General features: G+C 33.6%; 1 pseudogene across 1 annotated transcript; it reads right to left on the bottom strand.

Moving 5' to 3' along the window:
* Positions 1-599: 599 nt before the first annotated feature.
* Positions 600-2,116, bottom strand: LOC149579524 (phytochrome pseudogene; annotated as a pseudogene). Its single transcript, XR_016365171.1, has one exon. The product of XR_016365171.1 is annotated as a phytochrome pseudogene (transcript).
* Between the last annotated feature and the right edge of the window lie 8,710 nt (positions 2,117-10,826).

Here is a 10,826-nt window from a genome sequence, read left to right on the forward strand (position 1 = left end):
ATCACAAGAAAACATACCATTTTGAGTAATCATTCATGATGTATCACATAATTCAGAAAATCTGAAAGTATCAATTACTATCCACACACAACGCAAATATAAGAAGACATCAATATTTCATGGAAGGCAATTCCATAATTTATGTGCACCATGATTTAATAATAAATAAACATTGATAAAAATGCTTCAATCGTACACTTCAAACATAATGCAAATATGAGAATACATAAATTGAAGTATGGAAGGGCAAAGAAAAGGAAATGTACTTAGTTTTTACAACATCAATCATTTGTTCTTGGATCTCTATATGGTGATAGTAATATGAGACTACCTCGTACTCCTTGCAAAAGGTACCTAGCTCTAGTACAAATAAAACGTACATATCTTACCCCTTATGGGATCTAAACCTAAAACCTAAATGCATAATTCAAGTGTACAACATTAATAAATGAAAGAAAGGAAAGAAATGCCTCAATATAATGCAGATATAAGAAAGCATAAATTTAATACAAATTTAATGCTGATATTAGAAGGCATAATTTTAATTCAAATATAATACAGATAATAGAAAGCACGATTTCAATTTGAACCTAACAAGGTAAAGAAAAAAAGGTTACTTTTAGAATTCACGAGTTTTTGTATCTCTTAACATAATGAGACTAATATAAAACTACCTCCTCGTACATTTTGCAAGAGGCACCTACATAGACTAGAAGCAACAGAATGTACATACCTTATCCCTTGTAGAATCTACACTCGTAACCTAAATGCAGAATTCAAGCGAAGAACATTAATGGATGAAAGAAGTTATGGCTATCCAGCAAACTACACGGTAAAATATATCAGCAAACTTTCTATGCCTTCTAGTCCCGAGCCTGACCAGCAGCCAGCTGCATTTCCACATCAATCTGCAGGCCAAATACCTGCATCAGAAACTCACAAGCGTACCGAACAGGCGAGGGAACAACTCGAGGTGAAGTGTGATGGCAGACAACCAACCCCCAAAGCTTCACTCCACTTCCTCCATCATTTCCACTCCGATTGACAACTATAGCCAAAGCAAGAGAAGCAATGGAGTCCATACTCGCCATGAACAGACCATTGTGTGCTTTCAGCGTAGATCTTACCAAACACAGAGGCCGATTCAAGTCTTCCGCCTCTACAACTCCCACAGGAGTTGCACGACAATCACAGATCATGCGCACCCTGTTCATCAAGAAAAGAGTGCGAGATGCAGCGCAAATATGAGCTGCAGGGTAATGGCGGCCAAGGTATGGCTCCAGATCAGAACGCCTACTTTCTGCAACAATCTCATCGTGACCATCATCTTCATGAAACTTGTAAACCATAACCCTATCATACCCAGTGAGCTCCCTCACTTCCTCAACAACAACATCACATAGCAAACCAATTTCACCGCCGGGCAAACCCCGCAACCTCGATATTGCCCTAGCGGGAATACCCCCTGTTTCTTCCCCTGTTCTCACCGGCTCCAAATCAATCGCAATCCCACCTTCAATCCGATGCATAATTGCATAAAAGGGCTTCCCGCTCACGGATTCCACTAAAATTGGATTCGCCAGGCTTACGTTCCGCATCATGGCGGCCCTCTCCAAACGCTGCGCGCCCCGTGCCCTAAAAAGCCTCCGCATATCGCCCCCAATTCTCACTTCTCCCTCAATTTCCACATCCGGAACAGATTCAAGCATCTCCGCCGCGTTTTTACTGTAGGCGATGATCCTAAAGCTGTGTTCCTCAACGGCAATCATGCACCCAAATGGCTGAATCTTTTGCCCTATTTGCATTCGAGACAAATAAGCCCTAATTTCTTGTTCAGAAATGGGCTCTGTTGTGGAATTTACAAAGCTGGTGGAATCAAAAGACATACCAGATTCTCCCGACCTTTCGAACACAAGACTCTCTGGCTTCATTGCCATTGCCGCTCTGTTACTCGTCGAATTTCTTATCCTTGGGCTTTTGCTTGCCCTTTTAGTGGTGGAAATTGATACACGCCAGTTTGAAAGCCATTTTAATCCAAGTACGGGAATCAGATATTGCTCCCTCAATGGCTCTGTCTTGTGTCAGTAACGTCCTAATCACATTCATTTTAAGTTGTTCAATTTTTCAATTTAAGTGACAATTAATTGATAGGATCTAAAATATTAAAATAAATTTCAAATGTTTATATCTTTTTCTAATTTTTGATTATTTTATAAATCACATTTTTCATTTATTTGTCGATCATTTTATTTTTAGCAATCAAAAAATTCAATTTTCTAAAAAAAAATACAAATATTTGCTAAGAACTATTAATGAATGCATTAATTACAACTTTATCTTTTCCACATTTGTGATGACGAGTGGATTAACTTTTTAAAAAACAATTATTTTTATCTTCACCTCAACAACAAATGAATGTCTAATCAATATTAATTATCACTATCTATTTTTCTTACTAAGTTCAAATATAGATATTTTAATCAAATACAGAGTTAAATGTTTTATATTTCTTATTTTAAATATATTTATTATTTAAGATAGTCTATGAAAAAGAAGTCATATGAATTTATAGAATTAAATATTTTTTAAGTTGTATAATTTAGATATTTTAATCAAATATAGAGTTAAATGTTTTATATTTCTTATTTTAAATATATTTATTATTAGTTTTGCATTAATGTTTATTTTTGTAATTTGTAAAATGTTATTTTTTTAAGTTTACAATATATTTTACTAGCTATCTTACCAAGTTCAAATATAAAGTTAAAAGTTTTTTATTTCTTATTTTATATATATTTCTTATTTGTTTTACATTGATGTTTATTTTTGACAATTGTAAAATGTTATTTTTTTAAAGTTTACACTATGTTTTACTAACTATTTTACAAATTTGCTCAATTTTTTTAATACCATTAATACTACTCTTCAAACTTACTACATATTTTGGTACTTTGATTTAAGCAATCAACAATTATTATTTTTTAATAAAATATTTCAACTTCTAATTGAATTGGTAGAAATGAGTAGTTCATTAATATAATATAACCTTTATTGTTATTTATATATTTCTTAAAATAATAAAATTATTAATATTTTTCAAATTCTCTTCAACTCTCTTTATTATTCTACCTATACTTGTCCTTATAATAATGTATCATTCTCTCTTTTAGCTCTCTCTTCGTATACTTCATTTCTATCTATAAATCTATATTTTCCTTCTTTTCTAATTATATGATCGAAGTGTTTGTTGCTCTTTTAGGCCCAAAGTAGTTGGAAAAAAATTATCGTCACCAAGTTTTTGCTCAAAATTGGAACCAATTTAATTTCCCCTTTATGCAATACTACTTCAGTCAACCATAAAAACATGAAGGCGGGAACTTTGGCACACGCGCCCCTTGTTATTTTTATTTTTCTCCTCAAGTATAAATTTAGCATTGTGAACCACACAGGAAAAAGCCACACTTTTTTTTCTCACTTTTCCAAATTTTCATTGTTAACATTACTATTTAGGCACAACTTGAGAAGAATGGTGTTGGCTAAGCTCCATCTATTTATAAATATTCTCAGAACAATAAGCAAAATAGTATATATCTGATTGTTGTAAAACGGGAGAAAGGGAAAATCATGGAGTGCTCATTACTCCAAATCATCCTTCATTTTTAGCTCATTTGTTAGTCCCTGCCTTTTTAAAAGCAGGGAACTAATGTTTTCTTTTGTCCCTCAATTTAAAAAGGCAGGGAACTAATGTTTTCTTTTGCCCCCCAATTTATTTTTTTGCCACGAAACATAAATCATATTGTAAAGTTCAGGAGACAATATTAAAAAAATCCAAATATTATATGCTAATTCCATATTTTTCATTGGTTGATACAAATTTCTGGGGATTTCAAGTATTTTTAATTTAAATTAAGAAGCAAAAAACATCAAAGGTAAAATCGTAGTGCACATGAATTAAATGCATCTAGCAACTGCACAGGGAATACAACACATTAATTAAATGTGTCTGGTAACTACACATGGAAGAGATAGGAGTGAAATAAATGCTCATGAAAATGAATGACATTTGCAATTAACCTGCCTGTAGCATTAGTCAATGCTTAGATGCATGTTGCATATAGGGTGAGAGTCGGTGTTAGAGACACAACTGCACAGGGAAGAGATAGAAACGAAATAAATGCTCATGAAAATGAATGACATTTGCAATTAACTTGTCTGTAGCATTAGTCAATGCTTAGATGCATGTTCCATGTAGGGTGAGAGTTGATGTAAAAAGGTAAGACTTTGTCGTTTTCAAAATTTCTTCTTGCTTTTTTGTTAGTACCGTGAATGATTCTCCCCATTTAGACAATTGCAGTCTCCTGCAATTTTCTCTTTCTATTTAGTTGCAATGCTTTGCTATATTCATATGAAGGGTTTATGTTTCAATAGCAACAATTTTTCTATTTTTTCCCCTTTGTGCGTGAGGATAGAAATACATGTTTTTTTCCTCTATTTGGTCGCTTCAGCAATCTCCTCTATCTTTGGCTCGTTGGCATTAATCACTAGTAATGCAACGTTGTCATTGTTCGGGCTTCAAAAATCTTCTATATCTTCCTATGATAAGTTTGGGTCGGGAGTGTAGATCTTATTTTGCTTATCTTTTTCAAAATCTATTCATATTCTTAACTAATAAGGGTTTTTTTTTAAGTATCTTTATTATTATTAAACTATGGCCACAATTTTTGTTTGATTTATGTTAATGCTCTAGCCTTTATGAAATTAACTCTTCTTATCCCTTCCAATTTTCAAGCTGCAAACTCTGTAAAACTAGAAACCTCGTTACTTCATTTTAAAAAAATTGGGCATGGGCATGAACCCTACATCTGTATCTATTTTTGCAGCACTATAGCGTGCCGATGGCTATAGATCTCAATATGTTGCAGGGTCCATTGCTATTGACTTCTTAAACGTCCATTTTGCAGTTTTTTTTTTGTAAGAACCGGTATTGAATGCCCTCCTTCATAATCAATTTTTTGGTTACATCTACCGCCATTTTTGGGTTCTCATTCCAATTCACAACAATGCTCAGGAAGCCTTTTATATGGAATTTTGAAAAGACATCGTGAAGCTCGATGATCTTTTGAATAAATGGCAAAGTAGTAAAGGATTATGTACTTGGTGTATATGTTGAGAAGAGTTCTTAATCTGTAATTAATGCAAACTTATTTCATTTAGTCCATGGTTTTCTATGTAGTTTCACTAAGCTGGATATCTAGATTTTGGCATTTCAGACAATTGCAAACTTTTTAAGAGGTAAAATTCTGTTGATAGCTGAAAACTTGGATTATTTTTGGCCTGGAGATTAGCAATTTCTTTTTCTTTTGACTTCTTTGATACGATCTCTATTTTCTGTGGAGGAAATTTTGTTTATGAAACCAATTGTGAAGAATTTTGGCCCCTAGTAAACAAAACACTTTCATTGATATTCCTGTTTGTTCATGCTTCTAAAATTTTAAAATAGTGAATTGGGGGCAATTCCCTTTTTTTTGTCTTATGATACAGTTGAATAACCCACTCAATTGGCCCAGAGGATTGAATGCAGGGTCTAATTCTGTTGTAACATTTCCGTGACCATTGCAATGGCTTAACCCTGCCTTGCCTCTGAATGGAGATGTCTAGAGTTTGAATCATCTTGTAATCTGCAACAGGTTTACCTTGGCAGTTTCGAAATCATCAAGCATAGTACCCACTTTTTAGTTTTTAAATATAGTTGAATTACCTGAGTTACTTGAGTTCATGTTGGCAGAATGAGGATCCCATTGCATGAAAACAATTATGACTAGATAGAAAGAAAACATTTGTTGATGAATCTCATGTACTAAAAATGCAAGCTAGGAAAGATATTTTAAATTTGTTTCTATGAGAGTTAGACATGTTGGATAGGGTTTGGCACTCAAGCCATGATTTACAAGGCTCGAAAGAATAATAAATTCGAACCCAAAAAATTATATAGTAGGGGGGCAGTCTCCATGTCACTGTGTTGATTAAGATGAAGGTAACGTGACATAGATTTGGATTTGATTTTAAGATCAATGTTCACTAAATCTTAACATTGTCTAATAGATGTTTTGGCTAGCATGATGCAACATCTTTTTCAGTTGACATTTGCAAGCTTTGAGTCTCTATTCACAAGTTTCCAGTTTATCTGTGATTCCTTTGTTCACTGTAGTACATAAACCTGCCGCTATGACTCACTTACCCTCAGCTGCATCAAAATTTTTAATTTTATTTATGTATTTAGTGCCTGCGTGCATGCCCATCTATATCTATTTTAACAAAGTTCTATATCATCAAACCCTTATACACGTTTAAAAGCACTTTTCTTGCTCATATAGAATACCTTTTGTTTGAGGTTGCTTTGAAATTTACCATTACCATATTTGTATCAATTATTCCAGTTCACTAAATTCTGTATATATGCAATATATTCTTAAAATACTCAAGTGTTTTGATCAGAATGATTTTATGCACACAAGTAACAGGTACAGAGTTGGCTGGATCAGGATTTGCAGTAACAATAAACAAAGAAGACAATCTTATTGTAGGTACAATGATTTATATAGTCACTAATCAACCAAGGATTTTAGAGAGCCCTTTAAGCTTTTTAATAATAATAATATAATTTTTCTTAGAAGATTGTTCTCTTTTTCCTAATAATCAATTGAATTTTGTATGGATCAATTTACTTCTTTTAGGAAATGTTGAAAATTCCATAAATAATAATGTGAATACCTAGCCTAGTACAATTGATTGCTCTAGCGAATAATAACTAACTTTTTAGCAAGTTCTTCCATTTTAGTGCATAGGCTTTCCTATTTTTCTTTCATTACTTTTATGTCCCTGTTTTCACTTAATTGAATATACCATGATCCTTCGAATGTTGATTTCACTTTCGCACAAAACCCTATTAGAAAATGGATTTCCATAATACCTATGAAAAATTTAGCTGATCATAGTGTGATGAGCCACAAACTGGACCACCCACACCGCTACCTACAGCATCATTTAACATCTCACAAGATACACAACTGACAACACCAACATCATCTAATGCAAACATTCAAAACTCGCTACGATCTTTAAAAGGAATAATACGTCGTGGCACAAGCAAACAAAAAAGTGACCAAAACCAAAGACAACAATCATCATCTTCCATGATAGAAAGTCAACCACCTCGGTTACAATCTAGAACATCTGTCAGTCTATCAAGAATAGGCTTAACAACAACACAATAGGGTCATGTCAAACACAGGCATTCATTGCATTGCCTCAAAAATATAATATGCAAGAGCACGAGCACATGCTTTGTTCAACAAAACAAAAAGGAAGAAAAAACTAACAATGGCAAAACACATAACAACCTCCAGCTACATTTCCATCAAATTGAAAGACGCAAGTCTAAACAACTCTCACCATGCAGACAAATCTCAAAATCAATCAAAGCATACCGACACATTATAAATGACACACCCATAAACCCATGCAACATTTGTGAAATGTTACACTTCCAAAAAAACACGCAAATCATCGACCAACATTTCTTGATGCTTTCAACTCTCTTCCAATAACACATGAACACAAGAAAATTGAAATTAGCAAGTTGGTATGTACCCAATGTTTCAAAGCTATTATATTTGGCAAAGTTCCTCCATTTTCTACACCTTGGAGGATAAAAAGAAACAAATGTATTGATGTAGTGCATACATTAACCTCACTAGAAGAAGGACTTGTCTCCTTGCACACTGCCTTTCCACAAATAAGACAACTAGGTTACAAAAGGTCACAGTATAACCTAAATAGAACAATCATCAATGTGCCTGTAGATATTGATAAAGTACAACGAGTATTGCCTCGACAATTAGATGACAATAGAACAATTGCACTAAGATTGAAGCAAAAACTAGAGTATAAAAATGCATATGCCCAAGGCAATATAAGACTCTTGTGTGTAATGAACGCATTATCAAGTCTAGCAAGAATGCCCTTGTATATTAGACAGAACATTGTCATAAATGAGCATTGGGAGGCCATTCTAAGGGGGAAAAAAGAGATAGGATCTCTCATCAATACAGAAATGCAAGACTCTAATGACAATGATGAACTAAATAATGAACCGGTCTTATCCATTGGTTCAATGACACACATTCAATCAGAGATCTTGACACAACTATAATTGAGATTACACCTTCTGAAGGAATTAGACCTCTTGGAATATTTCAAGGTCAAAACTCAGAGAAAATGAACTTTCTAACTCTCTTCTATGGTTATCCAAGACCACAACATGTTGTCTCAAATTTCTCATTCCAAAAATTAGTGAAATGGGAGCTCATGCATGTGGAAAATGACTTTGCTAGACATATTACAACCATTTTCTTTAAAGCAATAAAACTTATCATTCAACAAATCTCCTCCATTGCATGGGTTTGCATAAGAAAAGTTGAGCTCAAAGGTAAAAAGTTATTAGCAAAAGATTTTTGCACCCCTGCAAACATTGAACAAATATTAAGATCACCAATTGGTTTCAGATCATTCAAAAGTATTTGTACATCAACTGATTACTTGAACAATACAAGGTAAAACATATTTGCGATGACAAGGCAATTAGGAACCCCAACATTCTTTGCCACATTCACAAGTGCTAAGCACTTGTGGCCACTACTAGTACACAAGCTTTGGACGATATCTATGCCGACGATAAGTATAAAGAAACTGAGACTATAGAGGATAGAAATTTAAACTTTCAAATAAGATAGAATCCAGTTCTATGCACTTGGTATTTCAATCATCGACTTAACACATTCTGTCAAATGATGTTAAAAAAAATAGAGTTGTTTGGCAAATGTCAAACTACTTCTTTGTCACCAAATTCCAAAACAGAGGAAATGAACATGTACATTTTATGGTTTGGACTGAAAACACACCCATGTATTGATGATGCACAAATCAAGAAATTGAGAAATTTGTCGACAAATATATCTCTTCTAATTCTACACTTCTAGATGAAAATCTTGTGAAAATTCAAACATGTCATCACACAAAAAGTTGCAAGAAGTATAGGACATCAACTTGTTACTTCAACTTTCCTATGCCTCCAATGAGAAAAACAACTATTCTAGAGCCTTTACCAACAACAAATACATGAATGGAAGAGAAAGCAACAGAGCTCTTCAGACAACTTGAGCACAAACAATACTCAAGAGATGTCACATTTGACCAATTTCTCAATGAGTTCCACACTACTGAAGCCAATTACATCTTAATGCTGCAGATGACATTAAGAAGAGTGCTATTACTAAAAATAGACCCAAGTGATACCTGGACAAATGCATTTGCAAGGCAAGTTCCATCACTATGGTATGCAAATACTGATACACAATTCATACTAGATGCCTATGTCATTGCATCTTATTGTTGTTCCTATATGACAAAGCAAGATTCAACAACGACATTAGCCTTCCAATAGTTGCGCAAGAAAACAATGACAACTTATGAAAATAAAACAAAATTCATACGCAAACCTAGAAATGCATTACTAAAATACCAACAAATGTCTAGTTGTCAAGTCATCCATATTGCATTGTCATTGGTATTACGCAGATCATCAAGAAAAACTATGTTTATCAACACTTCACTATCATAGAGTAGAGTTCTCATGCTCAAAAGTCCAAAACTATTGGCTAAAGAACATGATAACTCTGAGAACATCATGTATGCTTCTGTAATAGAAAAATTCATATCAAGGTCAACCACATTAGACAATTTATCACTTGCTGAGTACACTGCACTCTACTATAATAAATCAATTGATTTTCAAAAAAGACAAAAAGCACAAATCATACGCTTTGTCAAATACAATCCACAGATTGACTATGACAACTATTCTAGAGATAAACTCATGTTGTACATACCTTTTCAAGTAAATGAGGAAATGTTGTTATTAGAACACAACACATGGGTTGATGCATTCAATGCTAAAAAAACACAAATAACAAAGATTGAAAAAATGTTCAATGCACAAATTGATTATGGATGGGTTAGCATAGATGATGTACAAAAGGAACTAGAGAACAATGAAAATGCAACAATGATATTCAATTTCCACTTACAATCCAACAATGAATCAACAACACAAGAACAATATGATTTAGCTAATGACCTAATGCATAGTAGAAAAGCCAAACCAAAGCAAACTATTCAAATTGTTCACAATGCATTATTTTCAAAAATCGCATATCCATTATTGCAAAGCACCCAAGAATACTTCACAATGTGAAGAAAATTAAACAAAGAGTAGCAAACAGTATTAAAAGATGTGGTTATGACAAAAAGACTTTTTTTCACATAAACCACTATACTTATTCCTAACAAGAGGAGCAAGAACTAGCAAGACCTTTACAGCAAAACTACTCTATGAGGCTTTGATTTGCCTATATGACAAACAATTACATAGCGTTCCACTCAAAAAAAAAGGCATTATTGTCGCACTGACAGGAAAGGCCACGTACAACATAGGAGGCATAACTGCACATTCCATATTTCATCTACCATGTAGCTCATCAAAAATCACACCATTAGACTCAGATACCTTGGACAACTTAAGCAAGAGACTAGATCAACTTCAAGTTCTTTTAATGGACGAAACATCACTAATAGGATCAACAACCTTATACAACATAGACAGAAGACTACGTCAAATAAAGCATATGCCAACTCAACCCTTTGGTAACATAGACATCATGTTTTGTGGTGACTTCTACTAGGCACAATCAATATGTAACAAATGGATT

Source organism: Cupressus sempervirens, chromosome 1 (genome assembly GCF_028749045.1).
Source record: "Cupressus sempervirens isolate cs-2001-9-10 chromosome 1, ASM2874904v1, whole genome shotgun sequence".
Lineage (NCBI taxonomy): Eukaryota > Viridiplantae > Streptophyta > Pinopsida > Cupressales > Cupressaceae > Cupressus > Cupressus sempervirens.